We start from the raw sequence: 26,782 nt of genomic DNA, 5'->3' as shown, positions 1-26,782 counted from the left end.
TATTTAATTTCCATCTTAAGATCTTACTACATATTTTAAAATTCCCTTATACACACTGCTTCTGTTTCTCAAGAAGTCAAGTAATTTACTGCTTTTGACTCCATAAAATTCTTACAGGCAGTTATGCTACTGAAATTTTGGTAAAATTACATGTGGTATTAAAAAAAAAAGCGATGAGTAGAGTTTCTATTACTCTAGTCACAAAGTTGTATGTTTAAATGCATGTTCCTGTGACCTGTATTCTGTATGCTAGTATTCTTGTATGTTCTATTCTGTATAAATTCACTATCAGCCAAAAGTTCTTTGCAGCTGCAAATAAAATGTAAGCCTTTTAATAGGATGCTAATAATGAAGTTGTAAATGCATAAACCAAAGTACTTAAGGCATGTAGGTATTTTAGATACTGTGTTAGTATAGAAAAGAGACACCATGAATAGTGACAAAGTTATAAACTGTGAGCCCTTTTACAGAGCAACAACATACTCCCCCTTTCTCAACCATTGAATGATCTCACTTACACAGTAGTGGCTTTTATATTTGTGTTACACAAAATTTCTCAAAAAATTAGTTTCAGCTTTTATCTTCCATCTTGAATTGTAAAGGGGGGAGGGCTTTCTTAGGTTTTCTTTGCCTGTTAAACACTTACATTTAGTGTAAAGAGTCAAATCAAAACCTTTGATCATTAACAGACCAAAGAACTGTTAATTCTAAAAAAGTCAGTCAACACAGTTTAATCAAAATTATACTATCCAATTAAATCATATAATACTGTGCATTTATACTGTTGTATTAGCTATAAAAATCTAAACCAGTTTATAATATCATACAGTTATGTAGGTACTTACCATTTTAAAAGCAGCATCAAGTGGAATTGGTGGGAAGTCCCCAAAGTGTAATCAATAATTGATTAAAATGATGAGCTTTTATGGTATTATTTTGAAGCGCACAATCTGAAATCAGAGGAAATTTACTGACAGTTATATATTTTGTTGAATTAAGGACTTCTCAGACATATATTAACAACAAAATTGATGTCTGTTGCCTTCTACAGAGTACAAGGAGAAAGATTTATTTTGAAAATGTCTTTCAGCTGGGTAACTAGGTAACTTACACTGTGCTACATGAAAGAGTTCAGATTCCATTTTGCAAAGCAGGATTCCAGTGCAATGAGTGAAAGAAACAGATGGTGTAAGAGGAGGACAGATGGGTACCAAAAAATTACAGCCGCTGTTTTCAGTACCTGTGCATTAACTGCCATAAATCATGTATTTTCATTTACTGAAACAGGAAAATCATAGATTATGAAGCCAAAACATTACATGGCCCAAAACCACTCTATGTTGAAACCATATATTTATAGTGGTTAATAAGAGTTCTAGGTGGGCTACATCTGAGAGTAAAATTTTCTGCAGGCAAGAACCTCACCACCAGTCTACATTTCATTCTGTTAGGGGGATTTAATCACCTCTTTTATTCGGGCTGGGGGGAAGAATATTGTGTCATATTGGACAGCTGTAAAGCTTTCCTTGTAGACAGAGGTGGGGTATTGAAGTGACACAGTGAGTGCTAGAGGGCTGCTCCACCACAAAGGCTTCGAGCAGCCTGGGAGTGAGCTGAACCTGGAGACTCCAAAGTAAAGGCTGAGAGTGCAGGAGGCCACTTTCCTTCCTGTAACAGCCTTAAATTGCAATACATGAAAGGCAGATTAGAAAATCAAAACAAATTTACTATATATACCAGCAGTCCTTATCTGTTGCATGGCGCAGCTGTTCTGTCACATACTTGACCTTGACTTAATTTGATCATCCCTGTGGTTAAATAGGAAGTTCAGCTGTGAGCCAAATAATTTCTTAACACCCCTCACCCCACTGGTAACTGCCAGCTTGTTGCTGATGCTGTTGAATTTTCGTATGAACACCTGTCCATTAGAAATTGGATGGTGCCCATCCAGACAATTTACATTTATTTTACAATGTCTTGCAATTAGTGGACTTTCAAAATCATAGAATACAAATAGAAATCATGCTTGTATTCAAAACATTTGAGAAATGAAGCAATAGAAGTCAGAATATGTAATTGCTTTAATTCTTGTTGAATTTGTATCAGGAAGTTTTCTTGCGCAGAGGTACTGTATGAATAGCCGCTATATTTTGGTGCAGCAAAGGCAAAAGTATGAAGAAGTCTGTATCTCAAATATCTTGGAATTGGCTTTCTGTCAGATTTTATCCCGGTTCCTTTTAAAATCTTCCTATGAATAGTTTGAGTTTAAAATTCACAATTTTCCTTAATTTTTCAAAACAGTATTCTAATTAAAAATATTCAGTTTAGGGGTTAGGCTAGCTACTTCTGTAATAAAACATAAACCAAATACGGTGTTTTGTCTTTATATGAAAAACATTGGTTAGACTTTATCCCTCAATCTATTAAATGCAATTTAGAGTTTAATGTGGAAATAAACCAGCATTATCTAATTTTGTTAGCTGATTGTAGATTACCTTCCCTATATTATCTTGTTCAAGGTGAGCATTGCGATGCTTGCTATGATGAGTGCTAGAGGCTGGGTTACAGTCCAGCTGTAAACAAGTCCTGTTCAAAACTCATCATGTCCTCCTCCTACCTGTAAACAAATCTTTCTTGAATTGGTATGTAGCCTATGAATCAGGCAAATAGTTCAGAAGGGGTGTGGCTGGGTAAATAGGAAGGAAGAGGGTTTGGCTTGGTTTCATAACTGAAGTGGAAAAGAAATCATTGTTCAGTTTCCTTTAATTAGAAAATATTAGCAATCTGAATTCAGTTTCAGCACAGCTTTATTTATGTAGATGTAAATATACTAGGGTTTTTTTCATTAATTTCTTTTCAGTTGCAGAAACATTAATACAATTGCTATTAATTTTTTTTTTCCACTGGGACTTAGAGAATTCTGTATGTCCATGTTTAGACATGAATATGAATCTCATCTTCTATAAAGAAAATGGACACTTTCAGTATACTAGAAGGTCCTTATTTGTCCTTATGAATTTAACAGTTCCTTCTACACTTGTAAATAAACTTTCTCTTTTTCCTTTTTTTTTTTTTTTTTAATTTCACACTAAATAGTCACATGAAAAATTACTGTGAGTAATCAGGAAACTTTCAGTAAAGCATGCAATTTCAAGCTTTTTGCTAGGAGAGGGGAAAGTGGGGCAGCATCCAAAATTATTTCTAGAATATTGAAGAAGAAATAGGATGGGGAGTCTGGAGACATTTTTTAGAATATTTTTGAAGTGACAGAAACAGGAATAAAAGCACGTGGTTGTCTGTATGTGGTTAGTATATGACCACCTGTGAATGAAATAATTTTAATAATGCCCAGTTCTGAATGTCTGGTAATACTTTCTTCTGACTCTTGGCAACCATTTTAGCAGTATAATAATGATGTTGATTTTCTTTGGATACTTTTGAAATTTTTATATATAGAACTTCTTCAGACAAGCACAAATAGAAGATACTGAGCACATGCGCAAATAAGAAGGTGGTAAGCAGACTAGCTTGTGTAAAGAACCTGATTTTGTGATGATGAATGTTCTGCAGAATGGCTACCATGAAATATCCTCCTACTTATCAATAGGAGAGGGATATGTAACTAAATAACTCATTAGAGTGACGAAGATAATGTTTAGGGCACATTCATTATCCCCAGTTCTCTCCCCCCCCCCCCCGACATCCAGATCACTAAAGAATTTGTCACTGCAGAAGATGATGTCTGGTGTATGACTTGCTTCATGCCAGCTATCTTTCACAGGCATTTGTGCTACATTATTCCTTTGACTATCTGAAGGGTAAGGTATAGGATCATATATCATTGTCTGCCCTTGCAATGGAAAATAGACATTCCAATGCTTGACTTTTGCCATGCATTTAAACAAGCTAGAGTAGTTCAGTAAGCTTCACTACTAAAAATTTTAAGCAAACAGAAAAACGTTATGACAATTTTTAAGCAAACGCAAAAACATTATGACCACTATCATACTTCTTGTACTTGAAGCTAAAGACTGATGAATGGTTGATGAAGAACTAGAAACCACTGGCTATGCTTAAAACTTCCATTTTTTAGAATGAAACATTTTGTCATTCTTATTTTTTATAGCTGTTTCTGTAAACCTAGAACTGAATCTGAAGTGTTGATTTGTTCTGATGGTATTGGTATTTCCATTTGGAAATGTCAGATATTTCAGGAGAAATTTTATTCCTAGATGATCTTGAATTGCAGCCCTATTATGCAAATTTTATCTTTGCAAAGCTGAATGGAATTTACCCAGTTCTAAACCTTAAACCTTTCGTGAAATATCTCTATTAAAATATCATCTTAGAGTCAAGAAAAAAAATAGCTAAAGCCAACCTAATCTAATAAAGAGTCTTGTGTCTCTCTGTTGGTATAAAACAACATAAGGATGATAAATTTGACTATAAATACCCATTTATTTTGTAATGACTGCTATATTTTGTAGGTAGGGCATCTTTATGCTGCCTGAGATTAAGTGGTTGCTTCTTTAGTTTGTAGCAGCAGACTTTTGACCTCTTTGTTTAATACCTCTTCATTGCAGTTTGTGCCACCTTTACTAAACAGAAGCTCTACTGTATTTAGATTAAATAATGACCAAGGTCCAGTCCCATCCATAATTATTTGAGTTATTTTTTCATAGTGTTGAAGTCAGCAGAACTTCTCGTCAGAGGCCAGGGACACAGAACTGGCTTCTTATGTTTGTTGAGCACTGTTAATTCCATGCCAGATTGACTTCTAATTATGTTCCCTGATGTCTCGCTAAGGTTTTATCTGCTTTATACTGCAGTGACAAAGGCCGAGTATATTTTAAACAGAGGCTTATCATAATATTTTACAATCTCATTAAAACTTTCAGCCAGTCTAGTCTACAATTTCATCTTTTTTAATGCACTTTCATTTTCTCTATATTGCCTACACATCCTGAATTTAGAGGAGACATTACTTCATAAAGCGTCTGCTTTGGTTACAGTCATTTTACACCTATTTCATCATTATTGTATGAGATTTGTATTGAGTATATAATTCAGCTTGCTGCTTCTTGCTCTGTGTTCAACTAAAACATGAATTCTCTGCCATAGCACTTTCATTAAAAGAAAAAAAGTGAAAGCACTTAAAAACAAGAAGAAAGACAGGTAAAAGTAACTCCTTGTCCTTTGGGAAAATGCATTTTATTCTTTCTCTCAGCTGGAACAGTTCCCACTAGAAATATTCTCAAGTTGTCTGTTTTCCAGCAGCATCCAATCTAAAACATTGTTTTGCTGCTTTGTGAAATTGAATCAAATACTTTCAAAATTCAAAATCATTTAGAGTTTTAAATAACACTTACCCTTCTATCAAATACTAAGTAAGAAACCATTACTATTTCACAGTTCTGGAAATAAAAATAAGCTCTGCTATGTGTTAAAAAAAAAAATTCTTAAGTTTTTTTTTTATTAGAAAATAATTAAAAACAGTGGGGAGTTTTTGAAGAGTTTGTCTATCTTTATACATCTCAAATGTGTGAAAGAAAAACCACTGTTGCTGCTTCTGCAGTACTAGAAATGAAAGTCAAAAGTTGTTTACACAACTAATAGTTCATTCATTTTATATTAAAGGTGGAAACACAATATTTTTATCTGTATTGAACTGAGAATGTTTGTTAACATCAAAACATTGCTACAGTGACTTATCCCATATGAATGAGAATTTATATGTACAGTACAATACATGTATTTGTTATCCTTCTACAAGTCTTGTGCTCATTTTACAGAAGAACAAAGGTGCTATAATTAACTTCAGAGAAAACTAATCAAATCCATTCTGTTACTTTAGCTTTACAGTACTTACTTCCTTTCTACAGAGAAGATTGTGGTGGCATCCCAAATGGCAGTTGCTGGCAAGCAATCATAACTAGCACAATGCACTTGAATTTTTGGGTCAGAATGTAAAGAAACTGGTGCCAGCTGAGCTTTATTCTAGATCTAACTCTCCATAAATCCCTTCAATTGCTCTTGAGTCACTGAGTCCTTCCCTCATTCACTTCCCTTCTGGAATTCAAGTATTAATGAAGCAAGTAAAAAAAGTCTTGCATCACTTCGAACAATTCAGTGTGTATAAATCTGAAAGATGTGTTCTGAAGCAACGTTTCTGGGCTCTGATACCTTTATGGTATATTTTGGGAGCAGAAATTAACTGGTGCTTTTTCTGGACTTCACAAGAAGTTCTGTGTTGTAACTTTTCTGTAGTTTGTAGCAAAGGTTGGTCTTTGAGAGGACTTCCATTCAGGAAATAATTTCTGCTTAGGATATCACACCTCTTTGAATATGTCTGTGCATGGTGTGGCTTTTGCTATTATGTATTTTGTAGTCTTACATATTTTTTTTTGACTGAGGTCTTATCTGCTTATCATCAATTCCTATCTGAGTACCCTATGTTGTACAATGACACCACAGGCCTCATTAGCAAGATACTTAATATTTCTTCAGAATAATCTATTACATATTTATTGTGATGACCAGAGGATAAAGCAGTTTCTATTCCTCAATAATTTAGTACATTCTAATATTCTCTTCACGCCAATTCTGATTTCACATCTCTACTCCTTGAGCTATCTGCGTCAATTTATTTTTTGTATGACAAAGCACTATACACATCTGTGCAGGCCTATAAATAAAAAGCAATAAGCTGACATCTTTCACCTGTATCAAATGGTTTTCATACCCTTTTTTCTGGTATACTTGCTATTAAACTTCTGTCTCTTTATATCTATTGCCTGTCTGTTATTTCCCATGTCCCTCTCCCCCTTTTCTGGCAATTGACAGAGTTTTCAGCTGCAGATGAAGCTTAATACACCATTACTCTTCACTATGTCTACCTTTGTGCTGATGGGTTCACACAGGCATTGCAGACACTTTTTCTGCTATGGCATATAAAATGAACTCTACAGCCATGTGCATTTGCTTTCACACATGTAAGATGCTGCTTATTTAATGCAATATATCTACCTGTAAGGAGAAATATATGCATCTCATTAAAATTTGTCTCAGCAAGGCTAAAAACCAGAAAGTAAAAATGGGCTGAGATCATTGGCAACTCAAAGTTCTCAAGTGATCTAATCAGGCCACTTATTACATTCAGTCTGCAGCAGTGTCTCATGTATTGTAAGTGTTCATGTTATACTTGTGTATGGAAATTGTCCTATGTTTATAGAATTCAGCTAGACATTTACGTTGTCTTTTTTTTCAAGCTGCAGCCCACTACCTGGCCATAACGGTTTGCCAGGATTGTAGGCTGGTCTCAGCCTGACCAATAGCTGCCTGCCCATCTCGCATGGGAGCAAATCACACTAATTGCTCTAGGATACTCAGCAAGTTGCTTTTGTTTTTACTGACACTGCATATTATTGCACCTCTCCCTTGTCTCATGGCTTGCTTATTAGCCCTGCTCTTTAGTGCCTAATTCCTGCTCTTACTCGTAAATCTCTCACAGTACAGTCCCTCTATGGGTTTTGCTCACTTACCTTCCTTACTGGCAATGCTCTTATTTTTCAAGCTTTCGCATTCCATAATTTCTCCAGTTTCCTGACTTAGGATCATCTTAACTAGATCTTTAATTAATTATAACAGGAAGTTGAGCAGAGTCTGTGACGACAATTTCAGTATGAGGCTGGACTTAACACCTACCTCAGGTTACTGTTTTAAAGTGGTCTGTCAGTCTCTGATGCTCCCTGTTAATGTTGTTTATGCATGATTTTTTTTTTCATAATTTTAGGTATTTGGGCCTTTAAAAAAATCTTAAAGCCCTGTAACACCTAGAAGTGCAGTTTCAACATACAACCAAAGGAGATCAAGACTTCCTTATAAACACTTTTGATTGAAGGACCTAAAAGCCTAAGATAAATACCTCTTATAATATTGTGATATTTTTAACAGAAGCACAGATTATGGTGACAATACAGTCTGTTACACCAGACAAACTACAAGGTTTATAAATCCAAATAAAAGGTTATGGAGAAGACAGGGAAAAGAATAAATATCTTGGGTGTCAGTGGAAAAATTGATGCTTTCAGTTTGAATTTTATTCACATTTAGCAAGATATACAAGTAAAGCTGGGTCCCTGGGTTATTTTAAAATGTAAATGTGTCACATTAAAAATAGATGGTGTCATATGAGAGGATGGAGAAAAGCCAGCAAACAAATCCCCAACTGTGAGGTAAATCAGCATGCCTTTAAGTGGTAACAATCAGATCTTTATTGGCACTAGATCACTTGTTGTGTATTCATACTTTCTTATTTCTTTTTCCAGAATGTTAAGTGAAATCCTATAGAATTTTGTCTTACAATACTATTGATGTGTGTTGTAGTTATGACCTGTTCAAAGAACCAATGAAATGACTCCGGACTTTTAGTTGAACTGCAGTGCTCACTGATTTTCTGGTTGTAAAATAACAATATAGTCAATGGATAACTAAATTAAAATGCAAAATTCTGGGTCAGAAGCCCTGAACAGGGAAATGTCCTAAGTAAAGAATAGCTCGGTCTAATCTTGTATTCACTTTCAATGCACAGGAGTGTAATCTTGTCAGCAAAGGCAGTCATTTCAATAGATGAAAGTAAAAGGCTTTTGTGTACACAGGCTAAGTCACAATATTCATATTACTGAGCTGTGCTTGATTTTAGCCCTAGTGTTGCATGTGAAGAAGTTAGCTTTTGGCTCTTTAAGTCAAATGAGCTGAGTTAACTGTCCACCTTTGTTCAATCTTCCCACCTTCTGCCCCTATAAATCTTTTTCAAATTGTTCTATATATGCAGCAGTAAACTTAGGCCCATTAAAAACCTGAAATCTGCCTGGAACGTACAATTTCAGTACATGGCTTTCATACTCATGCACATTTGTCACTTACCTTTTTACACTTGCTTTGAAACTATACCAGGTTTAGCAGCTGGTGCTTTTAAAACTAGGAATTGCCAGTCAACTGAAGGACCCTTTGCCAATGTGTTTATTTCTGTGCATTATGGTTGTTCATAATACATTTTAATAAGTTTGAAAATGTAACTTCCTTTCCTACAAAACTGTTCCTTTCCATTTGGCAGTCTGTACCTCTCTCTCACTCTGTCACAATTGCTTTTGTTGCATAAAGAACTGGTCCCATAGTTTTTCCTCAAATTTATTCCCAACAATTATGCACAACAGTGGAATTCAGCCTTCAATTTTTATCTACCTTTTCAAAGAAATGAGTCTTATGCAGTCATGTAATCTATCTCTTTTTAGCTTTTAATTGCATGCCTAAAAACTATTTAACCATAATTTTTGGCTGGTAAATTCAGCTGATTTTGAAAGAATGATAGATTTCCTAACGATCCCATGCATGATTTGTGAAAATCATTGGCATGAATAGAGGACAGAGAACAAAATAAGGAAAAGAAAACTTAATGTCTATATGTTCTGTTTGCTAGTAGTGGCACAGATGAGGAGAGTCTCTTGGGGCAGTGAAACAGCTAAATATGTTGCTTTTGAAGATATATCTGTGCTATTTCTATGGGATGCAGAAGCATTACCTATTATCTAAGCATATGTCTGGGAACACTGGCCTTTCTTTTTAGTTATCTTTACTGTGGTGTGGTTCAATTATTATTTCACTTAACAAACTATATCTTAAAGGTATTTAGGAAACTTAGCTTAAAGCACAGTTTTAAATGAGAAGAAATTTAGCAGGCTTTACTATGCATTGTTCATACTTTCCCCCTCCCCCCTACTGGTCCTTGTGTGGACAAAATAAAGAGTGTTTGAAGGATTGGGGGAGAGGTCTCTGAAATTTGGAAAAATATATGTATGTTAAATTGGAAGTAAGAATAACTCAACTGCAATAATACTTTTTAATTGCAAACATCGCTGTCCCTGTTTTTAATACCAGTTGAATCCACAGCATTCTTCAAATTTAGAAATGGAGGCAATAACCCTACAGCATCACAAAGTCTGACACCAGTACAGTATGTAGCAGTATATAGTGTACAGCATCAGTACGGATGCAGTGCTCAGGTTTATCCTTAGAAATACGTATCTGAAAATGATTCTTTAGATGTATCTGTGTTATTAGGGTCTCATGAGCACTGCCACACAAGCGTGTAATCTGTAGGACTGAAATGTAAGATCAAAATCTAAAAGAGAAAACACAAAACACCATTGGAGAAAGAAGAGAAAACCTTAGTTTAGGGTATTCTTTGGCTTTCATATTTTTATAATGATTTGGTGACTAATTTTTTATGTTTGCGATCTAGCATTTATTGTAGGCTTGTTTTGTGTAACAGCATGCTGTATTGCTGATTGTTATTCATATTGAAGTTTTCACTTCCTATTTTTTGGAAGCTGAATGCCAAGTAGTAGCTATAATCTGTCAGATAATAGATAGGAATCTGAGACTGTAATGAAATGTAGCTACAGTACATGTACTTCAATGCTAACTAAATGGCACTGACTCTGAAATCATAATCTGAGTGTTTATAAGGAGATTCAATTCATTAACAGATCCTGTCAAAATAAGATTTTGTCGCATTCCTAATTATTGTCTTGCATTAAAATAGCTAAGAACCTTACTCTTTCCAAGGAGAATTTCTGTCTTAAAGTTCTTACAACATAAAACAAAGCCTTTTGAAAGAGTTGATCTTCCAGCATTGGAACACTATTCCAAATTGTTCTTCTGTTAGTTTGCCAGGTGTTTCATTAGTTTCACGAGGACTTTGCAAATAAGCGTATGTTAGATGTGACACAGGAAACAAGATGATATTTAAGCTTCCCAGAACTTTGCATTGTAAGAGTTTGCATTATAACAGTTGCTAGGAGCTTAGCCAAACTTTTAAAGTATTTGGGCTGAAATGTGGGTTTGGATTACGATAGAGCCTTTAATTATGTGAGAGCATACTATTCTTCTCCAACTCATTCCCTGCCTGCCTTATTCAGGTCACAAGATGGATAGTACTCATTTAACAGGCAGTTTTTCAATACGTCATTTAAGAATGTGCTTCATTCAGTGTGTGGCCCCCTTGCCTCCTGCAACATTCAAATCTTTCTCTGAACACTACACTATTGATTTCCTCATAAGAGTGATGGGCTCCATTGAAACTACAATATCTCAGAGTTCACAGATGTTAGTGTCTCTATTTTATAATACTCTTGTGAAATGAGCGGTTATTATTATCTCTGTTTTACAATGTTGTACTATAACTCATTAATATATCCTCAAAGCACAGACCAGTTTGGGTGTCTAATGCAAAATGATCATTACCTTATTTCTGAAAGTACATAGTTTTTAGTGTATGTCTAGACCTGGAGTTTGTAAAAGAAGTCAATTCACTTCACTTGTAGCTATGAATTCTTAAAACTTCTGCAAACTTATTCCTTTGTGTGTCTGACTGAGTGCTCAGAATACACAGCAGCTGCTTGTGAGAGTTTTGACTGAAGCCATTTGCCTGGGATCATGCAGGAATCAGTGGCAGATCTGAGAAGAAAATGCAGTTCTCCATTCTACTTTCTTTAGCATAAGACCTGGGCCTCCTTTCAATTTCCGTAACAAAGGAAAGTGAGTTTGCAAACATCAAGGTCATTCTCTACACAGCTGGCTTTCATCCTCTGAACATCATCTTTCCTGTGCACTGCAGTGACAAGATTTTCTTTTTAAATTTAAAAAATGCTGATGTGTAATATTTCACAGATAAGTAGGAATTAGCAAGACATATGTTTAATTATGTTTCATTTTCCCTCTTATGTCCATAAAATAAGTAGTCTTATTTAAATAAAGTTTAAATCTTTCTCACAATCTTTGTTCTTGAGCTTAAAACCCCTGTTGGCATTTTTACTCCTGTTGCTTGCAAAATGCATGTGCTTGGGATCTACACAATGCAGCCCGTGCCAGTTTATCAGTTTTTCAGGTCCACAGTGAGATATACTGGATTGACCTAATGACACATTTCAGAATTCTCTGGTGAGATCTTCAACACATCTTTACTAAAAAAGTGAATTGATAGTAGAAGCTGGGAATTCCTGAGTAAATTGACTTTTTTTGTGTCGTTCTTTTAAGGCCAGATTTTCAAATGGGCATCTTCTTTAATGTCATTATATTAGACGTGTTTTCAGAGATAACTACCTACAGTGTTATCTGGGAAGAGGGTGGAGTTTATGAATACATCTGTTTTGGAGAAAAAAAAAAAGTAATGTGAGCAGCCCAGTTTTGAAAATTTGGAAATCCAGAGCCAAGAGCTTCTCTTACAAGGTAATAACGTGGACAAGCCTGCTCTGGGAGTTAAAAGTCAGGGCACGGTGGCTTTGCTGCTGAGACTGGTTTAACCACCCCTGACCATGTAGTCCTGCCTTCATGTGGTGAAAAATAGCTCTCTCAATGGTATGGGTTGAACTATACATTATTATGCCATAGGCACACTAATGTGGGAAAACAGTTTTCTGGAGAGTTATTTTTAACTCACATCAGTTTATGGCATGGCTTATAGCAGAATTTCACAAGCAGTTATGGTGCTAGAAAGGAAGGTCAGGAACTTCTTAAGCCAGCTTTTCACTGAAGTTCATTGATTGTGGAATTATCAGTTAAGCGTTGCAGTATGACACCTAATTAACATCCTAAATCCTGTGTACATGTGTGGTTAGTTAAAAATGCTGTCAGTTCAGGTCAGGATTCACATTTTGTCTTATCCAAATCCACTTAGATGGAATCTGTGTTTATGGCAGCAAACTAAGCTATGTTGCTCAGCTTTTATGTATAAAATGGGAGAGGATGAAGATCACGCACTGAATAAATTCACAGCCAGTATGTTGGGTTGGGTGTTTTTTTGTTTGTTTGTTTTTTGGTTTTTTTTTTTTTTTTCCCCAGCTGAACAGAGTATTAGATTAAAGACATGGACATTTAGGGACATAAAGCCATATACCCAAGATATTATATTAACCTAAATTGGTCTCCCAGAGGATGAGTGTCAAGAACAGAATGAAGAATTTTCTATGCACTGTTTAGGGGACCATATGTATATATATATGGTCAGCTGTGATCCAACAGAAGACAAATCTGATCCAGGAGGTAAAAGTGAACAAACTAGTTTTGTGTGTGGTTTTGCTTTTTAGAAATATTCATAATACATATCTAATTAGTCTTTGAAAGTGTCCCACAACCATCAGGAATGCGGCTGCACCCTACACTTCATTATAAGCCACAATACCACAGGGAGGCATGACCATGGCCATGAACAGATTGTTCAGTACTCTGCAGGTAAATTGAGCCATATCTCCTTAGAACCTGATATTTTGTTATTAATAGGTGGGTACAGAGGGTGGATGGAAATACTTCAAAGTTACCTTTTTTTTTTTTTAGAAAAAAAGATCAATTATTTTGGGGAATCTGAGCAGCTAATTGTTGTGTTCATTTGTATCTCATATGACCTTTGCCATCTTCTAGGCTTGATTCATTCAACTTTAGGTCACCAAGGGAAGGGACTACATTAAATAAGTACAAAGGATGTTCTAAGCATTAAATATCAGTAGGAAGCAATGACTGGAGAAACCTCAAGGGTTAAGTGAAATGAACAGTTTTCTCTTATTCTTTAAATGGCAGATTGATAATTTGTGGTTTATTGCAGCTAAATGGAGACAGCAGTATAGAAAATAAATCAGAAAATCATGCCAAACTGCATCCTCAAGCAACTGTTCTATTAACATTGTCTTTCAGTCCATCATTCAAAATTTCTACTATTTTTCAATTTTATGCAACTCCTTAGTTTTATGAAACTTTACTTCTTTGTTTTGTATTCAACCTTAGTCAGCTTTTATAAGAATATAATACTCTTAATAAATATATAGAACAAAAAGGAAACCTCCTTGCACATTTAGATACACCCATAACTGAGTGTGAAAAAGAGGGAGAACCCTGACTCTTTCTCAGTAACAACTATCATGAGGCTGCCTCAAGACTCTAATCAATTGAAGAGATTCTGTCCTGCTGAGCAGCTGTCAGCAAGAAGGATCTAAATTAATATTAAATGTCTTTCAGCAAATGTTGTCTATATCTGAATAAGAAATTTTATTTTCTGTATGATATTTTATTAAGAAATATTTGTGTTGAAGTAATCCTTCATCAGCAGTGTTTGGAATTATTCAGTAGATTGCTGAAAGAAAAAAGAAGTCATTTAGACAATGTGGTGTTGCAAGGTGACACACAATTATAAACCTGCAGCAGTGTCAGCTAGTTAGATATTATTAAATTGTTTTGAGTTCATGGAAGCTTGCTTTCATGCTGAGAACAGAAGACTGCAAAATTGAAAATGTAACTGGTTGCAAAATTATTCTGTGTTTTGATAACCCAAGGAAAAATAATTCTGTCCTGTGAGATTAAAATCCCAAATTGTCTTTGAGATTCTTAATAAATAAAATATAATTCTTCTTTCTTCTAGTGAAGTATGCACATGTATCTGTGTGTATTCTTTGCCAGCAGTTAGAAGTAAGCTTGGTCGAATTTTCTTTCTATAATCAGTGCCACTTATCTATGTCTCTATGGCAGTGTTATTGCAGGCTTGCTAAAAGGATTTTGAAGGACTACTGACAGATTTAGATTGTCCTAATAAAGCTATTCTGGCAGCACCTCAAGTATGTTTAATTCACTGGACCACTAAAATTTATTTTAAAGATATTAGTGTCAGTTTTCACAGCTAACTCCTATATTTCTAAAGGGAACCATAAATGGGAACAAAGGAATGAATCCCAGAGTATGGATTTAGTTTTTAGTATGTTTTTATCTCCACTGCCTGATGACATGAAGTGGTCAGCAAATGCACCTGAAGAAATCTAAGTTAGTGGGCCATCAGGTACACAGTGTATCATTTCTTTGGGAAGGAGATGCAAATTGTGACATCTTGCGACCGAATAACTATGTTTGCCCTGGAAGTCTGGTTTTGGGTTTTTTTCTTTTAGTTTAAAGGGTAAGCACATTACAGTACTTTAAGAAAAAATTTCTTGACCTTACACAGTTATTCAGTAAAGCTTTTTTTTTTTTTTTTTTCTTCTTAAATAATGAAACAGTGATATGCCTCTTCAAAGCATCTCAGAAATTTGTCACAGGATTCACTAGCATTCACAGTGTCCTAAAAAATGTGGTATGACCACTAAAACCAATGACAGCAGGATCTAGAACTAATTTGCTGTGGTCAGCTCTGGCTGTGGTGCATTGCTGTGACTTCAGAGCTAACATTAAAGCTGAGTTAAAAACACCCATTGTTAGACAAACAAGCTTCCTTGATGGGGCTGTAAAAATCTTGAATTTTCAGCAAATGCAGCAACTAATGCTTGGAATAGTTTATGATATAGCCAGCAGCATATAGTTTCTTAACTGTGGCTAGCCAGCTAGCCCTGTGACATGAAATATATGACACTTCTCTATGGAAGTGCTGTATGTAGTATTGTCTGTGGATTCATCCACACCTAGATACTGCATAATAAAGGGAAAATCTCAGCTCCTAACCTGGAAGGAGAAAGATCCACAATTATCTGCATGCAATATACCTCTGAAAAGATAATTGGAAATGTAACCAGTGAATAGATTTCTAGCTGGAAAAAAACATTAACCTTTAGGAGACTTATGGGGAGTGGTGATCCTAGAATAATTATCCGTGTTATTGGGGGCAATAAATTGGAGTGATAACTGCTAGAGAATATGTAAAATTTGTAAAAGGAATACAAAAAGCTCTCAAAAGAGTTTTTGACAAGAAAAAAAATCCAACCCTTCCCTCCCAATATTTTTTCCAATTAAAATACATCCTAATTACTGTATTTTTCAACTATTCCAAATCAGACTTGTGTTTCAAACGCTTTTTCATTCTAAAGCACTCTTCCCATTGCACCATTCCTATTTTGTAAACAAAAGCAACACCAGAACACCAGAAAGATCAAAGCACACAGGTAAGGAATATAAGTAGCAATTCCATAAGTAAAATGTGAGATCTTTCTTTGAAAGAAAGATATGGCTGATTTGTCTTAGTACCTACTAGTGGAAATGGAGCAAAATTGTTTTGTAGTTGTAGCATTTTCTAAAGTTTTTTCCTGAAGAATCCAATTCTAAATGATTTAATTAGAATCCAGTGGAACTATTAATTCTAGAAGTCATTGAATGTTGAATCAAATAATTGCTAGTGTTAATAGTATTAGTGCTTCTGAGTTCGGGTGAAATTAATAACTATTGATGGGTGAGTCTGTATAATTCATCCTCTGCAGAAAGGCCTTTAGTAGTTTGTGTGTCACTTAAATCTTATTTCTATTCTAATTCTTAATGTTACTCTGTTAAGCAGTAGTTTGATGTGTGTTGCTGGGTAGTTGTGTGAAGTTGGACAAATATTTTACCTCTCATATTTGTAAAGGCTGTCTTATATTTGTGAAGTTTGCAAAACTACTGCCTTTCAACAGTGCTAAGTCCCTAATATTTATAACATATTCACAATAGTTGGTGTTTTCCTTAAAGTCCCAGCTGCTAAATCAGTCTTAAAAAATTGTTGGGTCCTAATGGTTACTGAAAGAAGTCTGAAAACATGAGCATGTTTTGTATGGAAGTATCAAAAATCTGAAATCAAATTGAACCAGAAAAATGAATCAAAAAGTTCTTGGCATTTGAGGGAAATCTCTACAAACACTTGGAGGTCAGTTACGTGAAATTTCTGGGGCTGTGTGTGGTGTGTGCATTTTCATTTTGTCTTATTTCCCTTTCACTTGTCTCCTTCCCAGTAAAACCCTAACAGTTTTAGGGTTACCCTGCAATACTGTAGCATTTAGATGATTGCCATATTGCTTTAAGCAATGCTTGGATTACTTGGGGGAAATGGTACAAGGAATGTGCAAACAAAAAGGCATCTACTTTTGATGCTACAATGTTCCTTGTCACTATGAGAAGAATGAGATTGATCATTTACTAACAGCTCAGTAACTGAGATTGTGCCCTCTTGCTGGTAGACTTACTTGGTCCTGAAGAAAAAATATCCCCCAATATTTGTACAGATTTTAAAATTCAGTTGTTTCGTGGTGTTTGCTTTTAATGAACATTCTATCAAATAAACTTCACAGGAGGAGTGTTCTCAGAATAATACAATTTAATTTTATACCGAAGGAGAGGGTATTTGGAGAACACATACTGGTTATGAGAACAATGTTCAGGCAAACACTGAACAAAATCTAATATGTGGCTTAGGTAATTAGTTTCACAGACTAAATTTTGAATAATAAACATGCACAATGGGAGTGAGCTACAAAAGAGGAACTGTTTGCAGAAATTATTCAGCAAACAGTTGTAATGAATAATAAATATGAGAAAATTGTGATCTGCTCATAGGCATTTCATTAGTAAGTAAAAAAGGCAAAAATTGTCAACTAAATTATGAATGGCAAGTAAATTATTAATCATTTCCACAAATTTACTGTTGAGAGATCATGTGCTGTCTTTGAAATGACTCAGAGTAGGTATGTGATTTCTTCTCACTGGTTTTGTGTTATTTTAACATGACACGTTCTGAGTTCAAAACACAGATACTGCTCACAGGAGTAATAAAGCCTAGTAAATCATAAATTCTAAGCACCATATTGCTTGACTAAAGGCAACCATATGTAAAGCATTTATTTAATATAAATGAATGGGCATATTTGCCTTCAAGCATATAAAAGTGCTGGTTGACTGTGGTGGACTGTTTATGTATCTGAAGGTAAGCATATCACCAAGCGTTTGCTGGATCCTAGGTTAGACTGTAGACAGCTGGGACAGGCTGGCTAGTCACAGCTAATGAATGGCAAGAGCATGGCCTTGGTGCTTATTTTTGAAGTACCACATAGCATGATATATTGATTTCTGGTAATAATAATGTGTGTAGCTGCATGTTTCAATGTGCTTTAACAACATGGGCTTACAGCTCCCATTTTCACAGAATCACAGAATGGTTGAGGCTGGAAGGGCCTCTGGAGGTCATTTGTTCTAATCACCCTTCTCAAGCAGGGCCACCTGGAGTTGTTTGCCCAGGACCATGTCCACACAGCTTTTGGGTATCTCCAAGGATGGAAATTCTACTTCAGATGCAATGAGGCTTTCATGCTAGAGATGTAAATGTTGCTGCTGGATTACCATGCTGCTAATAGGGATCCTTGGTGGATCCTTAACCATCCTAGGTGATTACATCCTACTTACGTGCTACAGAGTAAATATGGTGAAATTTATTGGTTGGAGACCATTGCAGGGAAATCAGAACTTTTGTGTTGTAAGGAAATTGCTTTAGACCTTCTGGGCTTTTGCTTAGTTACCTGTAAATCCAGTGAGTACACATCTGTGTTGTAATGATTTCTCATTGTTTATAAAGTTTTTGTAATACATCACTCTGGAAGTTAGGAAGATTTGTATTAGTATTTATTACACAAAACCACATTTTAAAGCAAAACAGTAAAAGTATTCCATTATTTGAGCCATATTACGAATGTAAGCTCACTGAGGCAGAAATCCCATCTACTTGATTATAATTTTCCCGGTATCTTACATAGCGTCCTGATCAGGGTACCATACCAGAACCAAATTAGGGTTTGTAAACCACTGTGCATATATAACTAAAAATGCTCGGTTTTCCATGACAATGTTTATCATTAGAAATTATTTCCAAAATGTCTTACTGGTAAAAACTATCCAGGAATTGGAGCTTTTAAAAAATGAATCAATAGTAAAATAATATTCCTTTGGAAACTTACGAAATATTTATTATGTGCAAGAGTCTATAAATTTGTCTGTGCTTATCAACAACTGTCAGATTTTAGGGGTTTTCTCACAGTTTATATCCATTAAAGTGAAAATACGGTTTTGACAGGATTTTCCTTCCCACATATCACAAGAACATATGCTGTTTTTACAAATGACTGTATTCCTTTCAGACCCTAGCTGGTACGCTATTGAGAGTAAACTGTGAGCATTATTAACCATACATCTACATCACACATTTAGAGAGAGTGATAAATGATAGTTTACTACATGTCCTTGAGAACTATTTTCTTCTCAACTTCCAGAAGCATTTATTCCAGTCCCCAAAAGGCTTTTTTGAAATGTTTCCATTCTTATGCTTTTTATTTTTATAGCTTGCCATTTTAAAGATACAAATAATTTCTGTTGCTAGATGAATGTGTTCTGTGTCTAGTGCTTTGGGTTACATGTCTCTACACTATTTAAGAAGGAAATAGCAGTATTACTTGAGATCTTATTGTACATTCTTCCGGCTGTTACACCAGCGAGTGATAGGTTAGGGCTGGTTGAATTTGTTGTTTAATTGGAAGGATGCATAATGTTATTAGCAAACTAGAATTCTATCCCTGAAAAACTGTTCAATTATTTTTCATCTGTCTCAGAAGACTGTGATCAAAATTTCTTTCTTCTAGTGGAATAGCTTGTGCATGAAAACAGAGTGCATGTAATGTTCATTACAAGACCAGGTTCTGCAATATATGTAGAATGTATGAACAGGCAACTATAAACTCTGCTTTTAGTGTATGTATAGCCAGGAAAAAAAAAAAAAAACCAACACAAAACCGGCTTCAATTTTATGTACTTTAACTGATCCTTGGAACTACTGCAATGTTAGTGAGCAGGAGAAGCAATCACCTTTTTTGACCGCAGCACAGAACGAGGTAAAAACTTTGCAGCTCTGGGTAACAGAAACTGGTGTCTGGAGTACCTAGCAAGTTTTCACTTCTTATCTGATAATTCCCAAATGCTGACCTTTTCATTGTTGAACCATAATGTTCCTACACTGAACAGAGAGAAGGTGGTTGAACTTTTTTGCCTCAGTCACCAAACAAACATCAGGTGTAGAGTTAAATACAAATCTGTTGGTGGTTTGTCAGAAAATCTGGAGATAACATCTTAGTTTTCTGGCACTGATCTTGGCAGTTAGAGAACCGTTTCAATTCCTGCTTCCTGCTTTGAGACAGTCATCCTTGTTTCTGAATAAACTGAACAGTCTACCCACCTTTATGGATAATACTAAGCAGTATTTTAGACCAGGAGTAACATTGTTTCCAATACAGATCAAAACATCAAGTTACATTGAACTATAAAGTTATAGAAAACTATATGATCTCTTCTTTCTGGACACTAGTAATTACCTATGTTTCCATTATCATGTCTCTGTATGTAAGGTCCAGCTACCTAATTAGCAGTTACTTGCCAAGTGAAATGGTGATGTCACTCACAATGTTACCAGACATTTAGTCATTGTACCCAAAGAAACTGTAAGCATGTATAATGCTTTTAATTTTGGAAATGGGTTTCCAGTGGCCTAACTCAGCTTAACTTAGCCTGATGGACAATGTGAGAAATCCAAAGAACTTCTTTAATTTTGGAAATATTATGCTTTGGGCATTTTTAATTGCAATACTGTGACAATATTGTGACAATACTGTGAGTAAGTATTCAGGCTTATATTTGATAAAGTGTGAAGAGATGGTAAATGCAACACCTGCATGTTTCAGACTATACTAGTTTTAACATTTTAGCCTTGAGCAAGTTGCTGGCTAAGTGGATAAATGTCCTGACAGAAAACCAGGCAGACTTCCTTTTGAGCGGTTTGTTCTCTTAGCTTCCACTGGAGATCTGCTTTGAATTTGGTGTAATTTTATTGAAATCATTCAGTTCTCAACATAATGGTTTGCCTTTTACAAACAGGCAAAATCTTATGAAAAAAAGGTATTAAAATTATTTGTGGTGCTCTTTCTCTTTGATGCACTTTTATGGGGCAGCATGGTTGTGGCATTCTGCAGTCCTGCATTCCACTGCCTCTACTGTATCCAGGAGTACATATACAGGTGGTACTTGTTTTCATCAGTGAACACCTGACAAGACTTTTTTTTTTTAACAGTTGTCAAAAATGAGATATGAATATTTCCAGGTTTACAGTTTCTTCCTGAAAAGTATACAATCACCAGCCAGTCAGGGTGTCCATTGGATGAATAAAATATGAGAATACAACTGACACGTTTTCAAGGTTCTATTAAAAGGAAAATGCTGTGACTTGACTTCATAGGATATGATATTTAATGTTATAACAATGTCCTTATATATTAATCTAATAATTTAATAAAATATCTAATGGAAGTCCTCATGAACATTTTTTTTCCTAACATAATCACTTTCCAGTCTAGCTATTCATATTCACTGCATTAGATTCCTTCTGTTCAGACTATGAGAACAGCCAGAGGAGTGCTTGTCTCAATATCTAGCCTTTAATTCTGAACCCTGTACACAGGATGAGACAGGAGGATGAGGGTTTAGTTATACTATGTGAATAGTTTTGCAATGCAGACATGATCTCAAAAGGTTAGTGTTGTAAGATCTCACTGTTGCATCTCTGCTTTAATTTAAGGCATTTCCACTGGGAATGCAGCAGTCAGCTTTTCCCTTTTGATATTTACTTTATTTCCTCTGTGATTTAAACCTGCTAACATGTCATTTTCCTCACCTCTTTAGAAACTTCAGTGATGGCTTTTTCCTTTCCACTAAAACTTCTTGTTTCTAGGATTATTTCTTTTCTTTTGTATAAGTTGGCATGTTTCTAGTGAACTTCTTGGAAGATCATTGTTTCTTTACTCATTAAAATTTCCTCAAGTTTTAAGTGCAAGACTGACTTCTCACAGTTATTGTGTGCTGAAAGAATATCAGGCTGGAATGATATTCACTGTCAGCTCCTAGATTTCTTTATTAATATGTAGCTTGAGAATGTTAGACAAATGAGAGACATTATAGTTGCAGTAAATAATACACTAGCAGCAAAATTAAAATTATGTATAGACCTCTTTTATATAGGAAAGTTAGGCTACAATATTATCCTTTCAGCTTGCTGTAGGAGACATTGTGGGCTATTCTAAGATTCCTAAAGTACAGTTAAAATAATAATGTTGTTAATCAAAAGAAGAATTTTGAATGCTGTTCTTTCTTAAATAGAGCTACGTGCACTGGTTGAGGTCTAAAATAGGTTTTGTTGTTGTGGGTTGGCGCATTGCAGTTGCTGAGAATTACTCAGTATTTAGGATTTGGATCATTATAAATTTTTTTGTCTTTGCTTAAGTTGTCTAATTTGCATTCTTTACAAACCAACATCTCTCCATTTTGCTGTTTCAAATGGCACAAAAAATTTCTGATTGATAAGGAAGAGCTGACAGAAGTGTAGGTAACCAAACAGCTGAGCTCTGCATGCCTTTGCCTTCTAGCCCTTATATTTACCAATGCATCTGAGTGAATTTTAGGACCCTATGTTGATTACAAACTGGTTGATATTGAGAAGGAAAATAGTCAAAAAGTACTACCATGGCTAGTGGAACTTAATATAAGAACTAGTTTTGTTTTGTTGCTGCTGTTGTGCTCTTCTACTGACAGCATATGATAATTTCACATCTGATTTTTATATTTCCTTTAGGCATCATAGTCTGTTTCCTCTCACATTACAAGTATATTTCATGCATGGGATTTGGGCATATCTGTGTTCTGACCTTGTCAACCTTCTGGACTGGATGTTTTCTCATCTGAAATGGTGTTATGAACTTAGATCTCCTACACTTAGGGAGAGGGGCATGTAGAAAAACAGCTCTGGACATGCACAAGTGCCCAATATATCATTTGGATTGTGAAGTCACTTTGCTAACCAAAATGTACCATGACCGGTGCTTCAATTAGTAGCTGCTGATCTAGTAGTTTAACAGGTAAATTGTTATCAGTGGAGGAGACAGGTAAGCCTTATCAGTCACCAAACTTAGAAGGAATTTGAGGATAGGCTGTTGTTACATGACTGTTGATGACATATTACTGCTAGGCAATGCAAGTACCTTTTTATTATCAACAGATCCAAGGTAAGAACCCCTGTTCTACCTTAGCCCTACAGGATTCAGCAGTATGCAGCCCATTCCCCTCTTGCGGCTGAAGTGAAGGCTCCCCAGGCTGTGCAGATGAACTTTTCTTCTCTGCTTCTTGCCAAAGGATGAGCTGTAAACAGCATCAGCTTTCTTTGGAGTGGTGGTGTGTGTTTTAGTTTTTGTTTCTTTTTTTAATCTCAACACCTATCTATCCATCAAAACAGCTTTATGCATTCAGATGGATGTAAAAATAATTCAGGCCAATTCTCTGTGGGCTTCTGCGCCTTCCCACAGTTTTTTGCCTCCCCCACATCTAGGTCCTTGCCTTATTTATTATTGCTTAAATAATTAAAACTGCCTGTACCAAAATACTTCATTATTGCAAACTGCTACATGTCATAGTGATGGATTGGCAAACAAATGTTTTCAATCATGTAGTAATAATTTCAAAAAATACAAATGGGCATTAAATGAATAGCTAGAAAAGTTAAAGGATTGTACAGTCAAAGGTCAGAATAATTGTGGTGCTGTGAGCACTTCTCAAAAGGTTAACTCATCCATTTTAACTTCAGTGGCATTTTGGTGGCCTTTCAGAGAAGCAAGCAGGTCTGTATTGGTGCAACATTAAAATACACTTGACTTGGATTTTAGAATACTTTTGAAGAAGATGATGAATATTAGTATAGTCAGATTTCCCTGTATTTTAACAGCAGTGCCCCTACATATTTCTGAAATTCATTGGACTTTCTTGCCAAGATTTTTGTAGAAAAGGGAGAAATTGTAATTTTCATGATTGCAACTTTTCCAGTCAGGGTCAGGCCTTATGTTCTTTGGAAACAGTTTTTGGTCCAACAGACACCAAATCTTTTAAAACTGTAAAAAATAATTAACTGGTTGCTCAATTGGGCCCCACAAACCTTAAGATTTTTTAAAATAAAATAAAAAAATCCTTTACGTGGGTAACAGTAGGTAATTTCAAGCTGGATCATTATAAATTATTGTAGATGCTTCTGTTGTGGCTTTTCAGAAGAAAAGAATCAATTAAATTGTAAGCAAATGATGATACTAAACAATGTATTCATCCTAAGAGATCTTAAAAGGCGTATGTGGATATCTGTTTATAAATTCCTTGAAAAATATAAACATATGTATTGAATTAGGCTTCTACAGTCACACAAGACCTGTTCTAGACTGCAGGCATTAATAAAGAATCTTTAAGATTTGAAGAATTATAGCAGGTGAGTTTACACATATTTCCCCAACATTGACATTTTTATTAAAAGGAACAGATACTGCACCTAGTTGCAGAGATCTCAGTTAGGCCTGAAGGAGAACAAGACAGAAAAGAAGTGAAACCAACAGTTTTCTGAGATCACAGACTGTGACACATCTGTTTAATATCTTGTTAGGGGTCATGGGTTATCATATTGGAACATAATTTCACTTCACAGTGCAAATTAGTCTGTGATAGAAGTACTAGTGTCATTGACCTTCCACAAATGCCAATTGCTTCATTGAAAGATGATCTCTAAAGAAACTGATATAAAACAAAGAATGGGTTGGGGTCTTTACCTGATAAACTTACGCATTATTCTGTGTATTTGAAATGCAGAGGACAAATGGATGCACCCTTTTTTGTTGTGAGCTAAAAAAAACCCCACATGGTGAAATACCTGAAAACTAAAGCTATGTGAAAAATTAATTTTTCACAGCTGTAAGTGGAGGTCTGAAGGACAACTCAGTTCAGATTAAATGCTTTTATTCCCAAGAAAATAGAAAATCAAAACTCGATACAAGACTGGTATCTATTAGAAAATTGTAGACTTGAAAAGACTGCATTTTAAAAATACTCACAATAAGATTTTGGAAGGGAGGGAGCAGGAGACATCATTTCAACCCCTCTTTTAGCATTTTACTTTGAAATACTTGCACAGTCACAAAGGGCAGGAGACAGGGGATGACTATCAGATCTGAGAGCTGGAATATAGAGTGGGCATGAAATTACCACTTCAAAGGGAAATGAGTTTTAACTGACAAAAAATGAGAGACACTGCTTTACAATAGCCAGTAGTGTGGTGGCTAAGGTGATGTCTGGGAGGGAAAGAGGTGAGATCAAATTAAGGCAGTGGAGAGAACTGAACATTTTTTTCCTATACTTTGGCTGACATTTAACTAATAAGTTGCCCAGTTCAAAGACACAGAGATGCTTGTTTATGTGGGTTTGGGCAGTGGACTTGACAATCATGAAGCTTGACATACCAGTAGTAGTGTTTTCCTTGCAGAAACAATGAGGTCATTTTTAGGTTGCAATTTAGTTGTGGTCAGAGAGACTAGCATGAAATTTCTAATTTGTCTGAAACTGCTTACCCAGTTTTACTGAGGATCATTGAATATGCAACACATCAGTATTTTTCCTAGTTTGTCTGGATAGATCTTTTCAAAATTTTCCTTTTCACCTTGACATGAATTTTTGACTTTTTTTTTAAATCAACTCCTTCATCAGATATGTTTTTCCTTTCTGAATATAAATATTCTTCCCCCATATTAATAATGTGTTTCAGCCTCAGCTTCCTTGTTAAATCTGTTTGTTGAAAGAGCAGTAGCATTAAATCTTATTAGAGCATATTATTAAACTGAAGATTAGTGAAGTTAGATGGTGTTTTGAATGCGTTACATATTTTCAGAAATCCTTTCTAGTTGACCTAACAGCGTATGTTGTGCCACTGATTAATTATAGTCATGAAACTGACACTACAGCTAGCACTGAGAAGGTATTTTGTGTTAAAAGATCATCTTTCAGGCACTTAAAATCTTTCTATCTGTAAAACATTATGCTGAAATTCTTAATTTTCCATCTTTCAGCTCACAAGCAGGGTTCTTTATGTTTTGGAGTGCCTTAAGGCTTCTTAACTCCATATCTTCTCTTCAGATAGCATAGGAATAGCCAAAATTCATTTCTCCTCAGTTCCATCACTACATACACTTCTAGATATTTTAATCGGTTTTCAGGTAAAAGAAAACAGATCCTACAGAAGCACAAAGATTTCTTATGAGTCTGAAGAAATGTATTTTAGAATAAAAGCTGGGAATTCAGCATGGCACTCAGAGCTAGGTTAGGCCAATTATTCAATGGATAGACAGCCGTAAATGACAGAATGGGTTTTCTGTGACCATGTGGCTCTGTTAAATTGAATGTTTGGAATATAACTTCACATAAATGTGTGCCTACTGCAGGGTGATTTAGAACGACATATAAAAAGTCATACATCTTGCGCTCAATGCAGGATTCCAGGAAATGAGCAAATGGAGATGATCTATAGGGAGAAATTATTTCTCCACCTCCCAACTCCTAACTGTCCATTTAGAAAAGCTAAGTTACTACTACAGTTGCATCCTGAAAAAGGTCTATTCTTGAGATATTCTGCAGGGCTAGCTGTTCAGTCTTTCCTCTGGAGGACCCTGAGTGCAAAGGAATCCTAAGATAACTATTTTTAGTCAGTACAAGGTCTGTCTTATACTGCTGGAGCACATAAAGGAGGCCAAGATGTCATTAACTACTGACTTATTTATGATCTACAAAGTAGCTTCTATAGGTATATTGCTACATTTCCGTAAAGTCTTATTGATTTAGTTCTGGTCACATTCTGTCAGGATCTTCCAGCTGACTGAACTGTTGGATTTTTAGGAGTTGGATTTATTAATTCTGTCTCTGTAGAGACAAAAAAATTAATCCTTTTCTAAGATACAGAACTGCTCTATGTTTACCATTTTCATACTGAAGTAGTTTGCATCTTTTGCCTCCCTTCTTCCCAGGTCAGCTAATCAGTCCCAGACAACTTATAGTTCACTAGTCCTTCAATTCC

At 35.4% G+C, this 26,782-nt stretch overlaps 1 protein-coding gene across 2 annotated transcripts in view; it reads right to left on the bottom strand.

Moving 5' to 3' along the window:
- The window catches only part of B3GALT1 (beta-1,3-galactosyltransferase 1), a 211,963-nt gene that overhangs the window by 62,081 nt on the left and 123,100 nt on the right, over window positions 1–26,782 (bottom strand). The window contains exons 1-2 of one of the 2 annotated variants that reach the window (XM_040604886.1): window positions 1,112–1,162; window positions 846–950 (exon numbers count right to left, since the gene is read on the bottom strand). The gene's annotated coding sequence lies outside the window, so the exon portion shown is untranslated. Of the gene's footprint in view, window positions 1–845; window positions 951–1,111; window positions 1,163–26,782 lie in introns of those variants that run through there. The other variant, XM_040604884.1, reaches the window with a different exon arrangement.

Source organism: Falco naumanni, chromosome 8, assembly GCF_017639655.2.
Source record: "Falco naumanni isolate bFalNau1 chromosome 8, bFalNau1.pat, whole genome shotgun sequence".
NCBI classification, from domain to species: Eukaryota; Metazoa; Chordata; class Aves; order Falconiformes; family Falconidae; genus Falco; species Falco naumanni.
This window is presented reverse-complemented; position numbering and strand designations above follow the sequence as displayed.